At 47.8% G+C, this 20,542-nt stretch overlaps 1 long non-coding RNA gene across 1 annotated transcript in view; it reads right to left on the bottom strand.

The window, feature by feature from the left end:
• Positions 1 to 305: 305 nt before the first annotated feature.
• LOC311242365 overlaps positions 306 to 20,542 on the bottom strand; it is a 37,800-nt gene continuing 17,563 nt past the window's right edge. The window contains exons 3-6 of the long non-coding RNA XR_014620614.1: positions 15,413 to 15,532; positions 2,855 to 2,951; positions 2,124 to 2,191; positions 306 to 1,174 (exon numbers count right to left, since the gene is read on the bottom strand). This is a non-coding gene — a long non-coding RNA (uncharacterized lncRNA). The remainder of the gene's footprint in view (positions 1,175 to 2,123; positions 2,192 to 2,854; positions 2,952 to 15,412; positions 15,533 to 20,542) is intronic.

Raw genomic sequence — 20,542 nt, 5'->3', positions numbered from 1 at the left:
ACAGTTTGTATCCAAGGTTTGTATCAACATTTACACAATTATTTGATTCAATGGTGGGTTCTGTTTTATTTTATGCTGCTGGAGTATGGGGTTTTGATGATGCACCTGAATGTAATGCGATCCAGAACTGGGCCATAAGATACTTTTTAGGAGTCCATAAATACACACCAAAAGGGGCTATAGAAGGGGACATGGGGTGGGACTCTTGCTTGGTCAAGCAAAAAGGTGAAATGGTGAGGTTATGGAACCGCCTGGTCCAGCTGCCAAATGGCAGGGTGACAAAAAAGATTTTTAATTGGGACAGAGCACACGGTCATCCCTGGTCAAGAGAGATGTCCATGATTTTTTCTTCTACTGACTTGAGTATGCTTTTTATGAACAATCTGCAATGTAAGGTTCACATAATTAAAACAAAATTATCAACAATCCATCAGGATAAATGGAAGGTGGAGATTTGGAAAAAACCTAAACTTAGAAAATATGTTGCAATTAAAAATGAGTATTTTACCGAACCTTATGTAATGTTAAACTTAAAGAGAAGACGGAGGTCTCTGTGTGCCCAGTTGAGGTCTGGCACCCTGCCATTGGCTGTGGAAGTGGGTAGATTCCAGGGTAAACCTGAGGAGGAGCGGTTGTGTGTTCTGTGTGATCTGGGAGTGGTGGAGGATGAATATCATTTTGTTTTTTATTGCCCTTTGTACACCGCTTTGAGGAGGGCTTTATTCGAGAAAATTCAAATTGTAAATCCGGATTTGTTTTGGCAGTCTGAGAGTTGTATGTTGAGTTGTTTTTTTGTGGAGGACATCTTCGGTTTTGCAGGATTTTTGGAGAAGGCATGGCACTTGAGACAAGACACACTGTATCCTATATAATTGTATTTGAATTCATCTTGTTTTTCCTGTTTATTTACATTGAGTAGAGTTTGTGTTATATTACGTTTTATTGTATTTTCTTGTATTTTCTTATGGCCATCTTGGTCTATATGTCATTTGTTAAGTAATTGGTAAAGTATATTATTATATACTTATTGTTATCTGTCTTGTAAGCCCATATGGGCTGGGCATACATCTGTATGTAAGACACGAAAATAAAAAATATCAAATCAAATCAAAGACACCAAGGAAAGTTGTTCTGAGGACGGCCGTCTTTCTGGATATTGCACAGATCACCGACCCTATACACACAAACACACACACACACACATGACTAATTAGTATTGGCCATAGTAGCAGTAGTACTACTAGTAGTAGTAGTAATAGTAGCAGCCACAGTAGTATTAGCACAAGTAATAGTTAGTAGCAGCAGCAGTAGCAGGTGCCAGAATGTGCTCTGTGCCTGAACAACCATGATGGATATAGCAAGCTAGCATAAGGACACATGGTAGTTTCAAGTTCAAGTTTCTTTAATAGTTGTCATACAGAAGTACAGAATACTTTTATACAAAATGCTTCTTACTGTTACGCTCCAGAGACTGTGCTAGACAAGATAAGTATGAAATAACATAGTATAGCATGTAAATTAGAAGTAAAAAATTAGGTCACAGTGTTCAGTATAGACATATGTTCAAGTACATAGTACAACTGTAGATTGTATAGTATAGCATTGTATAGTAGTGTACATAAGACCCAGTGCCTCATCCGTAGCTAACAGTGTATTGCACTATCGCAGGACCTTATGCTTATGCTTATGACCATGCTTTTTGTAAACTTTATGTACATTATACCTGTTATGTCTTATTCTTATTACTTGTATTATTGCACAAATGTCTTATTCTCATCCTATTCTTATTACTTGTATTATTGCACAATCGCTGCGGGCACGACCCCCCGCATTTCACTGTATGCTTGTATGCCGTGACAAATAAAACTCTTGACTTGACTTGAAGGCTGCAAAGTTGAAAAACGAATGACACAACTAATTAATACCAAATATGGATACACAAATGTAACGTGTATATACTTTATGTCCCCGGACCATTTTATTAGTGGTTAAGATTGAAATTATCCCAGAAACAGGATCCCACTGTTGTTATTTTTATCATATTCGCAAAACTCATGGTAACTCAAGTTATTATTGGCAGAGCCTGAGGTACCCCCCCCCCCCCCCCCCCCCCCCCCCGTTACCTCCAGGTCTGACTTCCTCTGCAGACTCCGAGGCTCTCTTCTCCTCACCTCATCTCTGTCAGCCCTCCCTGCACACACGCACGCACACACACACACACGCATGCACACACACACGCACGCACGCACGCACACACACACACACACGCACACACAATAGCAATATCAGAAGTTGTAGAATACGATTGAATAGTGATAATAACCCTCACCCTGTAAGACTGAGTTTAAAATGTCCCTCTAAAAAACGACTACTACTACGAGTACTATTGGGTACTACTACTACTACTACTACTACTACTACTATTGCTACTACTACTATTGCTGCTACTACTACTACTACTACTGCTATTGCTGCTACTACTACTATTGCTACTACTACTACTACTACTACTACTACTATTGCTACTACTACTACTACTATTGCTGCTACTACTACTACTATTGCTGCTACTACTACTACTACTACTACTACTATTGCTGCTACTACTACTACTACTATTGATTGCTGCTACTACTACTACTATTGCTGCTACTACTACTACTACTACTACTGATACTACTATTGCTGATATTACTATTGCTGCTACTATTGCTGCTGCTACTACTACTACTACTGATACTACTGCTGCTGCTGCTGCTGCTGCTGCTGCTGCTACTACTACTACTACTACTACTACTGATACTACTGCTGCTGCTACTATTGTCAACAACAACGATAATGAGATTGAGATTACAGTGTTGTTTGAGGACTGGGTCTTTTTGATCAGGTGTTGGTGGCAGGTCATCATCTTTCTTCTTGTAGTAGTAGGGCTGATCTGGTGGTCCGAACCGCTACACACACACACACACACACACACACACACACACACACACACACACACACACACACACACACACACACACACACACACACACACACACACAGGGATGTTTGAAGCTTCAGGTCAGACTTTAAATGAACTCTTTATTATTATTCAGGCTGTGTTCCAAGTGAACCAGGAAGAGGCAGACAGCTGTTTTAACCATCCACAACAATAATAATAACAATAATATATATTTATTCAATAGAAAAACAGGCGTTTAGGTAGAAATTGCATCATTTATGTCCGTCCCCAGGTTTACTTTCCAGATAAAAAAATATATAAATAATGGAAATTGTGGCAAAGTGGAAATAGCACAGTTTTGTGGAATGACCCTGTGGTGGATGGTCGACACGTTGCCTGCATGTTATGCATGAACACGTTTCTGTCTCTGCCTGTTTGCTGCCTGTCTGAAGCTTCCTGGTTCACGTGGAACAGGGCAGAACTCCACATGACTTCACCGATTACACTACTGGCAAGTGTTTCATACCAGTTAACCCTTTCACTGCCACACTACAGAAGGTTAACCCTTTACTATCACACTACCGACGGTTAACACATCCTGCACCAAGAACGAGTTACGCCTCTTTTGCCCGCCATGCATTGAACGCCAAGAACGACTTATGCCGTTTTTGGGATCAATATTTCATTTTTTCGCCATGGCATTCATAATTCATCCAGCCAACCTCCGGACTCCAGCGGGACCCTGTATGAGATTGCAACACCTCAATACCGCCGCCTGGTGGATGGTCGGGCGAGTTACACTCTCGCCAAAACCGGAAGTGCCGATCGGTGCGTCGAGGAAATCCCTCCGGCAGTGATATCTTGTTACGTGGCTCCAGACAAACACTATAGTGCATTTGGATCGCTTTCTAAACTTAATAATCGATATGATTTCGGCGTTTATTGCGCCATACAAACCGGAAATGGATGTAGGAGATCGGCGTCAAATAATTGGGATCTTTTTCCTCCAGTCTCATCGGCGAACGGTAAGAGGACAGTAATGTTATTTTCAGCCCGATTGTTTATTCATTTCACTGCAAACCATCTAATCAATATATCAACCCATACAAAAATAAAGCCGTTACTGACGATCAAGGAATTATAAACAACCCCCCCCCCCTTTCCTTCACGCATGATGAAGCATAATGTATACCGATCATATACATTTACATTTTTTAATATAGGAAAGAAACGATATGTGTCGGGGCCTATAACTCTCGTTTTTGGAATTACTGCTATACTGTCTAAAAACATACTTATATTCTAGACGGTATTAACACAACAATGTATGAATGAAAAAATATAACGTTCCCACATCCTGAACGATAGATAATCCATGTTGAATGGGCCATAGTAATGTCAATATAGCAATACAATTTAAAAAGTTATAGCCCTGCAAAGAAGGTAAACATCTCCATAGGCTTTCAACGATTGCAGACTGGGTATATTGATGGATATAACATACAGTTATGTCTATAACCATAGTTATATGAGTGTAGTGACGCTCTGCGTCATACTGGAATCCACTTCCATATCAGTACTAGCACTGAATACATTTTCACATGCACCTTTACACACCCATCCACCTGGCCACACCCCCATCCGCTCCTCTACATAAGCAGGGGTGTGGCCATACTAACAGCTCCTTCCCAAGTCTTTCGATTTGATTTGATTTGATAGTTTATTTGGTAGGGACAACACATCAATGAACATCAAGTACAAAATACAAAATGTAGACATGCAGGGTTGTAGCAAGAGCTAATTTACACCCGTAGTCCCTAAACAGGAGACATAAAAAACTCTTTCAATAAATAAATAGCCTGCTTAAGGTAAAAGCATTGTGACAATCAATGATAAAAACAACAATAAAAACAAGTTACATAACTAAATTAGATTAAAAATTATCACAGTTCTGGTTTGCCTTGAGATGCAGTTTAAGATGGGTCTTGAACATGGAGTATGTGGGGCACTCTCTAATCGCACTCTCTAATCGAACATTTACTACAAGCGTTGCAAGGGCAAGGCTAAGAGAATCATTAAAGACTCCAGTCACCCGAACAACTGCCTCTTTGAACTGCTGCGGTCAGGCAAGCGATACCGGAGTCTCAAGGCGAGCACAGAAAGACTCAGAAGAAGCTTCTATCCCCAGGCCATCAGGCTGCTAAACGAACAATGAATGAACACTACACAACAACAACCACCAAACGCACATAGCACACACATCCACACGCACACACTCACTTTAAACAAACACACTGTAGCACCCACTCCACACACTTTATAGCACACACCCACTTTAAACAAACACACTGTAGCACCCACTCCCCACACTTTATATTTATGGATGAAGGATTGCACTACAGCTCGTACACCTTACTGTAAATTGTACCTAAAATTGTACCTCATCCCATTTCTGCTTTGCACTAGATAGTACTGTACATTAGTACACTGCATAGTATTGTGTATTGTATATTATATGGTAACTCAGAACATTGTACATATGTCTATACCGAACACTGTGACCTCATTTTTCTTCTTCTAAATGCATGCTATATTATGTTATTATGTTATTTGATACTATCTTGTCTAGCACAGTCTCTGGAGCGTAACAGTAAGAAGCATTTTGTATGAAAGTATTCTGTACTTCTGTATGACAACTATTAAAGAACTTGAACTTGAACTTGAACTTATTCCAGTAGTTACCACCTTTAACAGAGAACACAGTTTTTGCAAAGGTAGTATACCGAAAAGGCACCTTACAGTCCCCTCTACTGATGGCCCTGGTGGTAATGCCAGTGTCTCCTTTTTGTTGGATGAACTCTTTCAATGGGGGAGGGGCAAGTCCATGCAGAACCTTGTACATGAAGCAAGTATATTTAAAAACTTGGAAATTCGCAAAACTTAGCATGTTATGTTTTTCTAAGATATTACAGTGGTGAAATTAATTTGGTTTCCTATCAAATACTTTTATGGCTTTTTTGTAGAGTAATTCTATTGGTGTAAGAGTAGTGAAATATGAAAGAGACCAGTTGATAAAACAGTACTCAATGTGTGATAAAATCATTGAATGCATAAACATCCTTGCAGCATTAACTGGTAGGCAGGGCCTGATCTGCCTGAAGTTTTCGATGTTAAACTTGACTGTGTTTGTTACTTTCTTCACGTGACTTTTGAAGGTCAATGTAGAGTCCAATGTGACCCCAAGATACTTGAACTCATTTACAATGTCCAGCTCCGCCTCTCCCAGAAACACATTAGAGTGAGTGACCTCTACTGGTGACTTTGTGAACATCATACACACTGTTTTCTTGGTGTTAAGTGAAAGACATGATTTTGTTAGCCAGTTTTGAACATGAGTCATTGCAGATGTCAGAGTTGCAGAGGCATCTTGTATTGATTTTGCAGATGTAAAGATTACACAGTTGTCAGGATACATTTGGACATTGGTGTTATGGCATGCATCGGGTAGGTCATTGATAAATAATGAGAACAGTATTGGCCCAAGACTTGAACCCTGTGGAAGGCCTGTATAACAGTCAAGGTAGGGAGATTTGACACCATCAACACAAACACATTGCTTACTACTGGATAGATATGATTTCATCCACAATAGAGCTCTTTCAGAGGAATTAAAATGTCTAAGTTTGGACAATAGAACCTGGTGGTTGACAGTGTCAAATGCCCGCTTCAGATCAACGAAGACGGCACCAACACAGTAATGTGTGTCCAGTGAGTATTTTACCTTTTCTAAGAACATACAGTTATAGCTGATTCTGTTGAATGATGGGCGCGGAACCCGAATTGCATGGGGTGCAAGAGGGTACAGCTTTTATTTAGATGTTCATTCAATAGCTTTACTACCCACTTCTCAGCTACTTTAAATATGACCGGGAGAATACTGATTGGCCGGTAGTTAGCAATGTCATTTTTTTGTCTCCAGATTTAAAGATTGGGGCAACCGTGGCCACCTTCAATGCTGAAGGAACAGTTGATTCCCTGAAGGACAGATTGACCAGATGTGTGATTGGGGGGACAAAAGATTCTATATGGGTTTTCAAAAAATTTTTATCAAGCCCTAGGCGTCCTTAGCTTTGGAACTGTTTAGTGTACCAATAATATTGGTCACCTCCAGCTCTGTTATTTCCTCTAAATTAAAAATAGGTTGTGCATGATTAATAGTGCTATGGATGGCATCAGATGGGGTAAAACACTGTTATCTCCTGGACAGAATCCAAAAAGAAACAGTTGAATTGGGTGGCTAGAGTCAGTGGGGTTTTCACTAATTCATTATTAATTTTGAGTTCAAATTTTTTGTTGTTATGTTTGTTTTGTCTACCAATTAGTTTATTAATATGTTGCCAAATGATCTTACCATTCCCTTTAGCATCTTTGATCATGTCCAGGAAATAATTTGCTTTGGCCATTCGCATAGTATTTATTACTTGATTCCTCATTGAAGTGAATTTCTGTCTGTCTGTCTGCCTGTCAGCCAGGCCAGAATTCAGAAATGTTTTGAGCAGAAGGTCTCTTACTTTCATCTGTCTCCTACATTCATCATTCAACCAGGGCAACGTGTCCTTATTTCTTCTCTTTTGACTCCTCATCTTGTTGAAGGAGGACACAACTTCATTAATTGTTGCCAGGAATGACTCGCAGCCACTCTCTATGTCCTTATTTAGGATAATTTTACTCCAATCCTGCTCTTTAAGAGCTGCCACTAGATGGTGCTGTTGATTCTTTGGAACCGTGTTCTGATATACAGTAGGTCTAGATTTGAATGAATTAGAGAATCGTTGTTTTGTAAGCTTTCTTGAAAAGAAAATTGCATTGTGATCTGATATACCGGTAAAAAAATTATAGGTCTTAGTTATTCTTTCCAGTCGATTGGTAAACAGTAGGTCTATTCTAGTTTTTGAGGTAGGAGTTATCCTAGTAGGCTTTTCTATAAGTTGAGTAAAACCCAAGTAATCGGTAATCTGTTTAAGATTTTTCCTTTCCTTATTTACATCCCAGTTAAAGTTAAGGTCACCTACAACAATTATTTCCTTCTTAGAATCACAGTGATTGAGGGCGACCTTCAACTTATTATAGAAGTCTACCTTTGTTGAGGGTTTCCTATAAATACAAATGACACAGAAGGACATTTCGGGGGAGAGTGAAATGTTCACACCAATACATTCCAAATCTACTTCTCTTGGCCATTCAATTAGAGTACATTTCAAGGAGCTTTTAACATACAGCAGAACCCCTCCATGCCTGTCTTGGTCTCTGTCTTTCCTAAACACATTATAGCCAGGCATAGTTATTGCTGCCTGTGGAGAGGAATGGGTTAACCAAGTTTCTGTCAGACCTAAAAAGTCAATATTAGAATTGCAGAGTAGATGCTCTAGTAGTTGTTCACGTTTAGGTATCATACTCCGAATATTTAGGTGTCCCCCAAATAGCCCCTTTGTTTTACATTGTGGGTTCCAGACTATTTTGGATGCATTCAATGTTTTGAAGAATTTAGTTTTTCTGTGTCTTTTCACAACTGGATTCCTTTGTCTAGTTGGCATGGTTTGTTTGTCCATTTTATGACCAACAAGGCTGCGACTGTTCCCATGGGACACAATAATTACAGGGGAGGAAGGGTGTTGGTCCAGCTGAGCATCCAACACAGAGAAGGTGTTATGTCAGGCCACGATATTGGAGAAGTTTTTGGCCAGAGCTGCAATTCCATTGTGATTGGGGTGGAGATTGTCATGTTTGTAGAGTTTAGACTCAGTCCAAAATGAGTCAAAGTGGCTGATAAAGCCGTGTCCACAAGCTGAGCTGAAATGTCGCAGCCACTGATCGGCACTGTATAGTCGACTAAAATGTTCTGGGTGGGAATTAGACCGGAGAATGTACAGGTTTTCCCAAGGCTCTCTATCAGCTCTGCCAGCGCTTCGTAGTCTTTGGTGAGTTTGATGTGCCCGTATGTCTCGCGATGGTCTACTGATTGTTTACACCTGAGGCTGACGTCATTCACTCCCACATGCACGATTACTGTATGAGCAGATGGGTAGCGCTCCACAATGGATGGGATATGTTGGATTAGATCACCAGAAAAGGAGTACGAGATGCCCTTGGGAATCGGGACGTTTCTCACAATGGAATCCCCCATGAGGATGTATTCGGGAGGAGAAAATAAAGAGGGCTTGCCATTATTTGTGGTAGCCTGAGGAGGTAAATGACTAGCATCAGCTATGCTAGCTGTAGCAGCGTTATCAGCATGCGAGGAATCGAGGGAGGCTGTGGGGGCCAGCGGGGAACATTTTCGTGTACGCTTACCGGAGGGAGAGCGAGACGTAGACGTGACCTGGAAACGTTGCTGCCGGCAGAGGTGCGTTTCCTACGTGAGGTAGCCCCGTCTCCCTTCACCGTCTTGGACCAGGCAGCTAGTCCAGCGGCGCTATGTGGCCGAATTGGAGAAATCTCGGGGCAGTGAGACGGTGGCGTTTCACCGTGGAGTTGAAGAGGTTCCTCATCACGTCTCAGGGGATCAGGAAACTGCGGCGGGGTCAGCCTCCTTTTCTTTGGCTGCAATCCCTTTGTCTCCACCAAGGCCCAGGAGGATGCGGTGTGGGGCTTGCTACTTGCGGCTAGCGTTAGCCCAGGGTAGGCAGCCAACGAAGCAGCGCTGCCACACCGGAGGGTCCGATCTGGGGAAGCTGCTCCTTGGATAACACCATGCTCGTCAGAAGAAGGTGATCTTGAGGCGTCTAAGCGTTCTGACAGTGGAGAATATCGGTTAGAGAGCATCGGGGAGTCCATGGGGTCGAAGAGAGGAAGGGATACCTTTCTTTTCCTCCTCACAACTGTTGCCCAGGAGGAGCGAGTAGGCGAGGGGACAGCGGCCGATGGCTCCAGACTATCCAGCCGGGACAGGAGCTCAGTTTGACGACTGAGAAGTTCCACAATGAGGTGCTCAATGGATTTAAGCTCAGCCCGTACTTCTATAATGTCCGAAGTCGCGGCCATACTTCCACGTCAGCGTTGCCAAGCCAACAAGCCAGGTAAGTAAACAACCTCCGAAATGTCTGGATGTTGCTTGTGTGTGGCCAAGTTTTGCAGAGAGTGGTAAAAACAGGATAAAACGGGGTACAATCGGATAAAACACTTGATAAAAACGTGAGTATCAAACGTGACCGCAGCCCAATGCAGTAAACATTTCCCGGGAGCTCTTTGAAATGCAACCGTCCTCTCAGCAGTTCTGCTTTTGAAGTTGATTTCACCACAAAGGCGAAGACCACGGGGTCCTCAGTGAGTCCGACGCAGAGCGTCACTACACTCATATAACTATGGTTATAGACATAACCGTACATTATAAGTCGTGTAGCTCCGCTCTGCGTCATACTGGAATACAGGAGCTGAGCAGAGCGGAGCTCGACAAATGTACCCGCTGAGGCCCCCCACAACCATCAGAACCGGGGAGGACCCGAGCCCCCGGACCCCCCTAGCGGAGGACGGGAGGGTATCAGATCCGACCGTGCGAAGAGGAGTTTAGCAACTCAAACGCACAGTGTGAGCAGACCGTGGGACTTACCTTCCACAGAAGAACCCACAACTACACAAACGCGCAACCCACATGCCACTAGGGAACGAACAGGAAGAAATAAAACCCCCGTTACAACCCCTAATATCACGGGGTCAAGGGCAAAAACCCAACCCCGTGGCAAGGCCGTAGCAGCGGAGCGCGAAGGAGGACCCAGCCCCAGGAAGGGACTGGACCCCCCCGGAAAAGGGGGCCTGGTGAGGCCAACGACGCCGCAGCATCGAGACCCCACCAGGCGGTCACTAGTGACATCACCCCCCACATCGCCAGCGTATTCGGACAGGGCCCATCCAAGAGCAGGCCCTTCCCCCCTACAGCACGCCGCCCCGAAGCACTCAAGAGGCTACACCCACAGCGGGACCAGGCAGTGCACCGGGGAGACAACCCCCAAAAGAGGTCGATCCCTCAATCCAGGCAACAGGCCACTCGACCTGAGCCTGGAGCACTGCGGACTAGACAGGCGGCAAAGGGGTCTGCTGAAACAGCACCCCGGCGGAAGGGGCGTATGCTGGCATGCTGTGCACCATGTCGCAGCCTCCACAAAAAACCCTTGACTCTCTAGAGGGGCCGAGGCAGAGAAGGCTGACATGATTGGCAGACGTCATGAAAGGTGCGGGGGCACACTCACAGGTAGACGGGCCAAACCCGGCCTACCCAGAGAGTTGACTCCGCTACCAACACACCAGGGAACCAACCACCCCCTTGGTTCTAACATGAGACGGTTGTTCCTATAACCCCCCAAGAAAAAACTCCAAAAACACAACTGCGGGTATACACTGGCTATACAGCAGTACAAGTGTTTCAGTTTTCAAGAAGGGGTTAACCCAGGCCAACGGAAACAAATTCGAACCCGGGCTTGGCGGACCGGGACGTACACAGGGATGCCAGAGGAGTTCTACAAGAACCACCTCAACAGCCCCCTCCCAGCCCCGCCAAGCAGGAGAAGAGAGGGGCGAAAAAGAATGGAGAAGGATCAGGCTCCTTCAGCACGGCGCAAGGTACAACACAACATGGACCAAGCAACAGTGAGGGATAACACGTAGTAACATAACCACGAACATCTCCATAACGTCAAACCCTGCAACGCCCAGACCGACCCGGCATTTTCCCCCCGAAAAAGCACAAGTCCCTCAGGGTACCAGAACTGCAGATCTGCACCCCGGTGGACAACGGGTTAACTGACCTGGTCCGGCACGACCAGAACCAGTCCCGTGCCCTAATCACGCCGCCATCCCCAGTCCCAGGAGGGGGGTAGTTACGCGTGTTGATCCAAAACATTATAGAGGGCTCCACCCAGACGGTCAGAACACAAAGCACCGCGCCCGGTGGCCCACCCCAACGGCGTGAGACCCCTCTACCAATGCTTTGATCTATTCTGTTAACATCCCCCAGAGATGAACGAGAATTCGTCGAGACAAGCCTAGTACACTGGCGCTCGGAAGAGACAAACTCCATCCCAGTTGCCCCATAAAAATGCTGTTTCAATGATGAGCAACCAAGGCGCGCAAGCCCATGCATGGTTCCTATCAGAAGCACCCAGGGCCAGCACTATGTACACGTCGAGACCCAAAACATATCAATGGACATTCTAACAAGAACCCAGATACCGTTCCTCCAAGCCGCCTGGGAGAACGACAAGAAGCCGCTTTTTTCACAGAAAAAAATACGGACATGGGTCCCATACGACGCGGTTGAGGGAAAACAACACCCCGTCAACCTGCTCCATAAAAGAGGGGACGGGGAGTGACGTACCCTATGGCGGGGGGAATCTCATGACTCAACCGACCATTACAGGCGAGGAGTCGGGGAACTCCATAAACAACACCCCGTCAACCTGCTCCACAAAAGAGGGGACGGGGAACCCCCAGAGAGACTTCCCACATGAGCAATAAATTGAAAAGACATATGCAACATTGAGCTATGTAACAATTGGACTAGGAGGAGGAGGCTCTGAAACTCTGAGGAGGCTCCCTCACTGAGAGGGAGGCTCTGAACTCACCGAGGAGGCTCTGAAACTCCGAGGAGGAGGCTCTGACCCAATATACACACTACTAGTAGGGAGCAGAGCAGAAGAACAAATCGTCTCTACTGCATTGCATCACCTACCAAGCTCAATACACATACAACAGAGCAGAACTTCTTTTTAAGTTCTACTCACCTTGACAATCTGAGGAGGCTCTGAAACTCTGAGGAGGCTCCCTCACTGAGAGGGAGGTTCTGAAACTCACCGAGGAGGCTCTGAAACTCCCTGAGGAGGAGGCTCTGAAACTCCCTGTAACAGAGGTCCACAACATGGAGCCTGAAAATAACTCACAAAAGTCTCACAACCAATAGAAACGCGCCCAGTGACGTACTCTATGGCGGGGAGAATTCCGTGGCCCACCGCCCAATATGGCGTGGGTCGTGGGACCAGGAAACTCCCCCCCCCCCCCCCCCCTCCCTACCCTGTGATGGCGTGACGCGCTGATCCAGCAACGTGACAGGAAGCCCGAAGGACAGGAGGCCCAACCCCCTGACCAATCAGAAAAAAGGGAGGGAGGTTTTATCAGTTCACCCCCTCATGACCCCTCACCCCTGATACGATGCAATGACAAAGTAGAGCCATGACACCAGTCATAGCGTGCTACATGAAGCGCCTGTACACCTGTCAAGGTAACAGCTTCACATAGCATGTGCGAACCTGCCACCTGAATTTTTACACCTTTTCCTAAAGGAAGAAAAAACACAGACCAAGAGAGAGGGCCCCTTTAAGGGCCCTGGTACAAGAGCTTACACATGTAACAATGTAACAATGTAGCAACATACGTTTTGGAAAAAACATCATTATTACAAAACATTCGGAAAGGGGAAGGAAGGAAGAGGGGGGAAGTGTCCAATGGACCCTTACCTGCACCAATGAACGCAGGCTGAGAGGACCGCAACAGGCTGGTCTCCGTTGACGAAGGCCTTCGCTGGCGGGGCAAAAGAAGCTAAGGCCGGAGCTTGGCTCCGGCTAAATGCCCCCCCCCCCCCCCCCTCCAACAGCCGATCATGGTGCAGGGGCCGACTACATCTTCTGTCAAAGATGACGTCGTAGTCAGAGTGCTATGGCCTGCTATTCTCACGGCTAATGTTCAACGGTGTAGCACAAGCTAACAGCTAACTCCAGGCTAACTGGTAGCATCAGGCTAACGTTCCCAGCCGAGCGAGAGTACAGAGCTAGCGTCGTAGCTAACAGCTAACTGGCTAACAGGTAGCTCAACCCAACTAGAACGCAAGCTAAATGGCTACCACCGAAACTGCACAACGTGAGAACATAATATAGGCCAACACTTCAGACAGCCGCTGTCTGTCCCTCTCCTCATCCGAAGAGAGAAGAGGAAAAGAAGTCAACACAGTCTTCAGAACGGTGATTATCAGACACAGCGGTGCCGGCACAATTCCCTCATGGGCTGCAGCCGACTTGAGCGTGGAGACATTCCTATAACGAAACACCAAACCCACCTCCCTCCTCGCGCTGGGTAACTTTCATCTTGAAAGGCGGGGCCTCGCACGGTGACAGAGAGTATCCGTTTGTCCAGAGATCCGGGGGATTGAACCGCAGATTCGGATACGGTCCCAGGCAATAGAGCTCCCGATGAGGAGCTCATGTAGCGTGGGCGTCAAACCAGAACCCTCTCCACGCCGCTAAGAGGCAGCAAAAAAGGGTACCAGCCTGGAGCTGGCTTTCGTAAGTCGTGTAGCCATTCCCCCCATAGCAACACAACTGGCGCTCGCATATCAAAACCATCACCCACCCGGAGAGGCAGCTAGCCCTCACACAGCCGAACGCCTCTCAAGCAAAGTCCAACTGCAGAGCGGAGGTAATACCTGTCCAACTGCAGAGCTGGAGGAATGCCGGTGGGGATTAGGCCAGCGACGCGAGCTCCTAATACGAAAATGCCGGTGGAGGTCAGGATGATCATCATCTTCTAGACACCCCGGTGGCGAAGACATTATCGCTGTATTTCCTTGAAAATAGTGAGAGAGAAAATAAAAATATAATGTCAACGCAGCTCCTTCATCGTAGCTCCTCTTCAACATTTCACTAATCTCAAAGTGGTGTATACAGACACTCGCCGTGGTGAAAACAAGGAAGGAGCTGTTAGTATGGCCACACCCCTGCTTATGTTGTAGAGGAGCGGATGGGGGTGTGGCCAGGCGGATGGGTGTGTAAAGGTGCATGTGAACATTTATTCAGTGCTAGTACTGATATGGAAGTGGATTCCAGTATGACGGAGCTACACGACTTATAACCCATGGCGCCCAATGTGTTTAATGTAAAACTAAACTAAACTGTTCAAACTACCCCTTTAAGACTAAACCTAACACACATTCAATGTTAAGACTAACCCAAGTAAAATGAAAATAAAAAAGTATATTTCCTAAAAAGTATACTTTGTATTCAGAAAGTATACAAAATGTGTGTTAAATTTAAACTTAAGTCGTACGTTAAGTTGCACTTAACCCTTTCACTACCACACTACAGAAGGTTAACCCTTTACTATCACACTACAGACGGTTAACCATCTGTAGTGTGATAGTAAAGGGTTAACCTTCTGTAGTGTGGTAGTGAAAGGGTTAACTCTTTGTCATGTGGCACTGTGAAAGGGTTAAGATGCTTAAATATATTGAAATGACGCTTTTTATTACTCATATTGCATATTAATGACTATCATATTAGAATTAGTACATGAAAGCACATAAGAAGTACCAAAAATACATTATAAATGGGTAGAAATATACTTTTAACACACTTAATAATATAGTAAAAATATACTTTGAGTATATACTTTAAATATACACTTTATTTTAGAAACTCAAAATGCGCTCACCTTGTCAGGCCACATCAGGCTGATGAAGAGGATCATGGGTAATCCTACAGTGAATACGTAAACCCCCCACAGCCAGGGCCGCTGCTGAGCGGCCAGCAGGAGGCGCTCTATCACACCTGCCTACAACACACACAATACACACACACACACACACACACACACACACACACACACACACACACACACACACACACACACACACACACACACACACACACACACACACACACACACACACACACACACACACACACACACATCCACACACACACACACACACACACACACACAAATACATGTATACATACACACACACACACACACACACACACACACACACACACACACAGACACACACACACACACAAAGACATGTATACATAACATACACACACACACACACACACACACACACACACACACACACATGTATACACACACACACACACACACAAAGACATGTATACATAACATACACACACACACACACACACACACACACACACAAAGACATGTATACATACACACACACACACAAAGACATGTATACACACACACACACACACACACACTGGACTTCAGTATCTCCACCAAGCAAAGGGAGGGATTATGCGTTTGGTTGTGTGTGTGTGTGTGTGTGTGTGTGTGTGTGTGTGTGTGTGTGTGTGTGTGTGTGTGTGTGTGTGTGTGTGTGTGTGTGTGTGTGTGTGTGTGTGTGTGTGTGTGTGTGTGTGTGTGTGTGTGTGTGTGTGTGTGTGTGTGTATATGTAGCAGGGTGGATTATCCCTGCTTCGTGGGAACTGTGGGGTGCGGTCAATAGGTAGCGAGACACAGTAGCACTCTGGCCAGCTGCACCTCCGTCTTTGGGGTCCAGAGCGTCAACTGGAGGCCGGCAGTGGGGATGTATGAGGCCCAGGGTTTACAAACCTGGTCCGGTACTCTGGTCTTCCTCCCTCTCTCTGGAGCGGTCAGCAGTACTCCCCAACACACCCTCACCCCCCCACGATTGTCTCTTTTGCCCTCCCACACCTAATGACCGTATGGTAAAGAAATAACTGGGTTCCCCCCGCAAGCAGTACCCTCCCTTAGTGATACCAGAAACCTTACAATGGAAATGAAAAGTAGAATAGGAAGGGGTTAAGATTAGGGTTAGAAGTAATAAAAGACACGCACACAATGCTCCCGTCAGCTGGAGGAGTGTATTGTCGCTCGGCCTAATTACAACAATGCTACGTTTGGTGATTATTGCACCACAGGTCTCCATACAATAATCACACTGGCATGAATCAATGGCATGTATCACTTATTATATTACACCCAGGCACCAAGTGCTCTCAGGGACCCAGACTAAACGCTGCCCATGTCTGGGCGGAGCACAGTATTTACCTTCTCTAAGGAATTACTCTCATACTGTCTCCGGTGGAGAATATGGGGAAGGAAGGGGGAGCATAGGGGAGAGAATAAAGGGGTCCACTGAATGGGAAATAGTTATCAAATACACGCCTTATAACACTCAAAGAAAAGGAATAAAATAAAAGGGTGAGCTCACAAAATACCTATAAGTCCTATCTTAATGCCGGCATTTATAGTTTGGGGCGCCCCTATGAACTGGTAGTAGCAACGTTACTTTCGCCCGCGGGCTGCACCACACTGTGTACTGTATATGAAACCGGGAGCATCAAGGCTCATTTGTACTCATCCGAAATGGCCGCCTCGCCACTCCACTGTTGTCCGGGATGCAAGATGGCGGCTGGCGCTCTCACGAGGATGGCAGCAGGCGGAGCTAGGCAGAGAGGCAGCGCCGGCTGAGAGTGTGCACTGAGTGATGGCGGCCCCCGTGGGATGGGCGGGACTCCAGTCGGTCGCAGGCAGCCTGGTGCAGATCTGAGTGAAGCTCTCCGGGGCAGGCTGAACGCAGGCAGCCGGTCGCAGGTCTGGTCGAAGTAGGCCGGAGCAGACTGGTTGTTGGCCCACGTTTGTCCTGGGGCGCACGCTCTATACCGCTCACTGTAACTACTGTAACCCGGTGCTTAAAGACTGAGATAATTATTTAACCGCACGTTACCTATACCGCATACTGTAACTGCTATAACCCGATGGCTAGTGCATGTCTCTGCACTCATTGTTCATATAATATCGCCGGTACTGCTAGGCTATCGTGTCCACTAGCCAGTACTCGTTATCACCCGTTGTCCTCTTACGGGGCTCCCTGGCATAACATCAGCAACGGGCTATCCAGAGCCCCGTTCGCTGTGACTACTCGCTGTCAAGTTCATTACCGAAGAGAGCGCGACTTCCGCTCGACTCCTCTCTTTATCATCTCCCAGCTCTCGCCGCCACTCTCTGCCTGCTACTGCCCCCTGCAGGTCCCGCCTGCCAGTCACAAGGGGAGACGCATTGTAGAATAAGAATCCATACTGTCATTTATAATCCGTATTCCAATGCTCTTCGGAAGGGGACGTTTGTGTCATTGCTCGTGTGAATCAATGACACTAGTTAGAATGTCTTTGTGTACAAAAAGGGATATAAACACAGTCAGCAGTTCTGAATAATATACCATATTTTCCAGACTGCTACATTTCCCCCCACTTTGAACTTGCTAAGTCCTCTGCAAGTTAACAACAAAACACACGCATGCATGAAAACGGTCCTGAGACCAACAGTTCCACACATCGATTGACAATCACACATTATGCTAACAGTCTCACACACTCCTTCATGAGTTGGACACACTGTTCAACAAACACGCTCTTGAGCACATAGTCCTGACGATACCGAACGGGTAGCCGACCTCTGGTGCTCCTCTGAGGCCGAGCGGGCTCCACTCTGGGGGGTTCCACCTCCCCCGCCTCCGACTCTGTGTCGGATTCTTCAGTGTCCGTCGGCGGGTCATGGACCACGGCCTCGCCCTCCGGGGCCATCGGTGGACCGCCCACGGCCTCCTCTTCGACTCCGTCTCTGCCGCCTTCCCCATCCTCTCCTGAGGGGGTCGACTCCACCTCTGACTCGGCGCTCGCGGCCTCCTCAGGGGCGTCTCGCAGGGATTGCCGGTGGGGACGTAGTGAGTGACCGTGGTAGTGTAACCATAGTCCCCGTCATCAACGGAGAACACCGCCTTGTGTTTCTCCAATACTTGATTCAGCCGGCTCACTTGGGCCGGTGTGAGATCCTGCAGGTTCGCCTGTACGGCCACGGCGAGCCCGCGGGTCTTCCCGTCCGGCTCCGCCTCTGGCGGGCGGTCCCGAGTCTCAATCGCCATCACTCGGACGCCTCCGTCTACTTCCTCCACGGTCACTCTCTCCTTAGGCCGTACCTGACGGGGGCAGTGGATCTCCGCCAACCTGGCCCGGGGTCGGAGCACCATCTCGACGTTGGTCGGGTTCAACACCCGCACAGGCACTCTTCCCTGTCGGGCGTATGCCACCACGTTCGCCACCAATAGTCCGGGAGGCAGGTTGGCACTCGGCGTGTGCTCTATCATCACGGGACGCCGCATCCCCGCTGTCGTCTCACAACGCCCTGAGACCACCACTTCGCTGTGCGGGGGAATGACCACTGGCTCCCTGCCGGCCACTTTGACGTACCCCATCCTTCCCGGGGCGATACACTCTCGGGCTTCCTGGGCCATGGCGGCGACCACACGGCGGATTGCGACGCTCCCAGCCTCGACACGTCTTCGGCTCGCCGGCCGCATCCCCTTGATCCCCTTGAACAGGCCATCTACCCCGCCGAGCACGTTCATGCCTATAAGTCCCGGGATGGCGTCTCCTGTGGCCACTCGGCCTGAATCGTCTTTTAGTATGAATATGCATTTCCCCGGAAATGTCATATCTAGGCACTTCACTTCGGCGTAGAGACACCCCACCACTGGGATCTCCAACCCGTTGGCGGCGAAGAGAGTGATCCAGTTGAAGGGGGTCAACCTCGACCGCGGGAAGTGTCTGCGGAAGTGGCTTTCAGTCATGGTGGTGACTTCGGCGCCGGTGTCGAAGAGGCAGCGGGTCTCGACCCCGTCAATCTGGACGTCTAAGGTGAGACATTCCCCTTGCATGTCTTGCGTCTCAGTGCCCCCTGCGGCCGAGTCGGCGACTCCGGTTACGACGCCGTTGACTGCCCTTCGGGGTCCGGGTCGGTACCCTGACGAGCCCGGAACTTCGGGGTTGGGGCCAGGGGCTGGGTGGGGCTCGCTGGCGTGACAGGGGCAATCCCTGCTGATGTGGCCCGGCTGATTGCAGGCATAGCAAATCAACCTGCCCTCTTCGTCCCGGCGGGGCGGTTCCCGCTTAGCGGAGGCCGCGTCGTCTCTGCGTCGCCGTCCGGGGCCGCCTCTCTGGGTCGCGTCCCGCGTCTGTTGGACGACCTGGAAGAGTTGCTCCTGACATGCGCCCAGCCGCTCTTGCCCTGCGAAGAGCTGCTTAAACGCTTCCTGTATTGCGTCTCCGCTCATCGGGGCCTCTCGTCCTCCTGCGGCTGCGGCGTGGACCAGGGCCTGGGCGCCACCCCTAGTGGGGGGCAGGACCATCTCCTCTTCCGACCAGTCTATCGCCGCCAGCATCAATTCAAGAAACGTCCGCTCCCCGTTCTCTTTTATGGACTTCCTCATCTCCCGTCGCAGCATCCCATCCTTCAGGCCTCCCTCAAACTGCTCCTGCAGCCGGGCGGCAGGATCCGCGACTCGTTGGGGTTCTCGGCCCTGTATGCGACGCATCTGCTCTTGTAGATCGTACGCAAACTCCCTCACGGTCTCGCCATCTCTTTGTCGGCGGTCGAGAAACTCTCTCAGGCGGGCACTGACCGAGGTCTTGTCTCCGTATGTCTCCTGCAGCACCCGGAACACGGCGTCCGGCTCCGGGGCGGTCCCTTCTAGCACGAAGCGCACTGTCCGTTTAGCCTCGCCTTTTAGATGCTGTTGTACGAACTCCGCCTGTTCGTCACCGGGCACTCTGCTGCTCCGAAAATGCACTTTCATGTCTCGGATCCAGTCTTCCACCAGCGGCTCTCCTCTCTCTTTCCCCCCTCCGAACTCGCTGCACTTGCGGTCCCGTTGGACGTACACGGTGGAGGGGCCGGTGCGGGGTTCGCGGCTGTCCCGGTCGAGACCGGCTTGGGTCTTTTCCAGGACCAGCGCCT

This window comes from Notolepis coatsorum (assembly GCF_963971535.1).
Source record: "Notolepis coatsorum genome assembly, chromosome: 16".
Lineage (NCBI taxonomy): Eukaryota > Metazoa > Chordata > Actinopteri > Aulopiformes > Paralepididae > Notolepis > Notolepis coatsorum.
This window is presented reverse-complemented; position numbering and strand designations above follow the sequence as displayed.